Source organism: Cupressus sempervirens, chromosome 6, assembly GCF_028749045.1.
Source record: "Cupressus sempervirens isolate cs-2001-9-10 chromosome 6, ASM2874904v1, whole genome shotgun sequence".
NCBI lineage: Eukaryota > Viridiplantae > Streptophyta > Pinopsida > Cupressales > Cupressaceae > Cupressus > Cupressus sempervirens.
In genome coordinates this window covers 517151361-517155269 of record NC_143123.1, presented here as the reverse complement: position 1 = coordinate 517155269, position 3909 = coordinate 517151361, and the positions used below count along the sequence as shown (strand labels likewise).

The window sequence follows — 3909 nt, the reverse complement described above, 5'->3', positions numbered from 1 at the left end:
TTTCAAAGCCAAAATTGAATGCACTTTCTTGTTTTTTGACATATTTGTTTACAAACAAATTCAAGAGAGCAACTTTGATGGTTAATATCTCTTGACCCAGATGTCATCATAAGGTGAAATCTAATATGGTACAAGAATGTTGAACAATGTGCCAAATCCAAAGGCCCAATTATTTGTTTCAATCAGTTTTTAAAGCTAGCTCATAGGCCTTCCTCTCAGAAAGTCACAGTTTGAAAGAGAGGGGTAAAGTGAGTTTTCAACGATGATTCAATGGTCAAATTTTATTTTAATCAGTGCCAAGTATTTATTGGATCAATTTGAAGGGTTAGTTGTTTTAGTTTGAAAGTGTTTTTTAGCCAGATCCACCTTGGTGTCTGACTTAGTTCAATAGATTTTTTTTTCACTGTGGAACTGGAGAGGTTAAAAGGGAATTATAATGGTTATAATCATTAAAAGAATTTGAAAATTACAAATATCATCAATTAAAATCAAATGATATTTCTTTTTGCACAATGAGTAATAGAGGAGAAAGGTGAACATATGAGAGGATATATTTTGATTTGCTAAATGATGATGCTTCCACAAATACTAGATGAACATGGAAAATTTACTATGAAACAAGATTACAAAAATATATGAATTATGAAAATTTAAATAAGTCTCATGATGCATTGGCTATGGAATGCAAAAAACTCAAGAAGGATGGCCATGTAGGGTGACATTGATTCTTACAATTTTCTAGCTATGTCAATACCATTGCATGAGTATATTCATCAAGCTCTCACATATGATATTATATATAATGGAGGGACATTTTAGGTAGCAGGGATCAAACTTAGAAGAAGCACAAGAAATATGCCAATGTGTGATGACATACCCATTCTTGGGGAAGCACGTGTTGGAAGTGGCAAAGAGGAGGTTGTATCAAATCTTCTATGTGGGGCTTACGAAGAACCATAAGGATTCTACTACAATTTTAGCAAATATATTTGGCACAGAAACATTGTCTCATTTACACTCTTCAAACTTCTTTTTTGGGAGTTACCATGCAACTAGTAATAAGACAGGTTTAACTAAAGAAACAATTCAAGCACAGAAAACTATTGAGGACCAAAAATCAAACACAAACTTTGATATTAGAAATGATAAAGAACAATGTTCCTCCACTACAAGGTCTAGTCAGTATCAGCACTATATTTCTTCATTGAAGGCCATTGCACCAACCAACTTCACTAAGGAGGAAAGCACTCATATACTAGAAAGTACCATAAAATAAATTGAATAGTCTTGATGTTGAGCTTTTTAAACATGCTCACCTTATATTCTTTCAACAACAGAGGGCTTTGAGTCAACCATTTTTTTTTTCTCTACATAAGTCAAGTTCATAGGAGGAAAACTTTGACAAAAAAATCTCAAATTGTGAATCTCTACGTATCTTTTGGCCATTTTTAATGTTTCCACCTATAATTATCATAGTCATCATTATAATTGCTTGAGGGAGATCTTCTAAAATCAAATTACAAAGAGGCAAGGGGATGTTGCAGATGCAAGAGAATAATCTAGGGTGGGGGTGGTCAAGTTAGATTTTAAAGTGTTGTGTTCACATCATCAGTGGGTGTTCTTATTGCTATGATTAAAATCTTAGAGGAAATCCACCCACTGGTAAATTAATGCTTCGAAGTGATTTATGATTGGAAGGTAAGAACAATCGAGCACTATACAAACATTTTACATTGTATTGTTTTTGGTAATTATCACCTTGCTTATCGTGATCCTCTCATGTGAAACATGAGTTCTAAGATGAAAGTCATTACCCCCCTATGAATTCTTAATAAGCACCCAATTTTCTTGACTCGGGATTGATGCTAGAGCCACTGAGACATGAGTAGTAGTGTTGAAAGATGTATAACCAAAAAGACAAAATAGATTGCATAGACTTAAGGCCATCAAAGAAAAAAAGTGAAAGAGGCATTTAGAATGCACAGGGTAGACAATTACTTCATTTTTGAAAAGGATTTGAAAGAGGACTATTGGATACCCTTTGTGTGGAGGACCATTACTTAGTTACGGGTCACTATTTGGAGAAAGTTGCAAGCAATGGAATGGGTCTAGTTCTCCACCCATGAAAACAAGAAGGTCTATTGATGGAAGAACATTATACTTTTAGTCCCACATTGGTGGGAAGGTGTTATAACATTGTGTTTTTAAACTCAAACACTCAAAAATTAAATGTCTTAAGCATTAAGGCTTAATGGCAAAGAAGGAATGCTCCCGTGGGTCCAACCAGATTGTGACCAAGGAGGAAATTTTGAATTGGACAATGTGGACAATGATGTGGCAATGATGATGTGGATACGAGTGGATAACCATAAAATGACACATGGTAGCCTGACAAACAATGACAAAATGACACATGGTAGATAGTTTTGGGGTTAGCACACTTCTTGTGGATGAACCATAAAATGACATGCAGTAGCATGACAACCAATGATAGAATAACATGTAGTTGATAGTTTTGGGATTGGCACACTTCTTGATGTGTTCACATGGTGGGGATTGACATGCTTCTTGAGGTTCTGACATGGTGAGGTTGACACATGATGACATGAGATTCATTGTTTCATTGACATGGAAAATTGTTGACTAGGAATGTGAAAAAGTGGCATACTACCATGTGGCAGTGGGTGGTTACATGGGATGAGCAGATATGATTCACCAAATTGTGACACATGGCAAGATTGATGGTCATGATATAAAGTTGTTTACCAGTTAGTTAAAGTGAGAATGTAATGACCAATTATAAGATGACACATGCTAGCATTTTAGAGGCCTATGAACAGATAGTGGACCAACCAGGCGACACCATGTGGCAAGGTGACTGTTTGTGGAGATCCAATTGGAGGCTTCCATGTGGTAATATGTCAAGTGAAAGGTGGAAATTTGTGGACCAATCAGAGTGTACCGCATGGAACCTAGGTGGTGATGACTATGTAGAGGATGAACCAATCATGTAGTGACATGTGTCAAGCTTGATTAGTAAGGTTTGACTTGAATGTAGAATTAGAGGGAAAAACCAATGTTCAAAAATAATAATTTTTTTTCTTTTCTGTATTTGAATGTGCAAACAAATTTAAATCTTTTAAGATTATATTTTATAGTTTTGACTATATGGAAGGATTAAATTATTGTAAAATTGTAGTCCTATGAACCATTCAAAATTCTAATTTTCAAATGGATATTTTCGGCATCTCTGACAAGAAAATTTCTTGGAATGAACTTTCCATATCTATCATTTATTTTTGCATAGGAAGTAGTATGTGTGAGATATTTAGGGTTTAGCCTGAGGTGCTTCTTTTCCAACTACATTCTGGTATGATGGTTTAGATTTCATTTTTGGTGAAATAGTAAATTGAGTGTGTGACAAAGTCAGTGATGTTGTTTGTGATGTCTTTTTTATCTCCCAATCAATTTAGTAAAGTATTTATCATCATTTTTTTATGCATATCTGATGTTTTTATCAAAGAAAGGTTTTCTCATTAGTTGGAGAAGATATTTTGAGTTTGTTGAAAATCAATAATGAGATTCCTTTCAAATTTTGGTTGTAGATAGAAGAGAGAGGCCTTGTAGTAGTAGGAGATGGAGATTCAAGTGGACATGTATCACTTCTAGATCAAATCTAGGATTTCTTTCCTCTCCTATATCTTTCTTCTTCCTTTCTTTCTCTAGGGTTGGTTCTCAAGTTTTCTAAGCAAGTTCTTAGCTAGATTTCCACCATTCTTCAACATTCTCTCTTATATGCACAATAGCAATAAAGCTAATATTCATAGTTCTGGTCTATGGTGTTGTTTCTTAGATATTTATATGCATCTTAAGTGTATTGTTTCAAAGAAATGAATGCAAGGAACAATA

General features: G+C 34.5%; 1 pseudogene; it reads left to right on the top strand.

The window, feature by feature from the left end:
• Positions 1-666: 666 nt before the first annotated feature.
• Positions 667-1583, top strand: LOC149553297 (protein-tyrosine sulfotransferase-like; annotated as a pseudogene).
• Positions 1584-3909: the final 2326 nt, after the last annotated feature.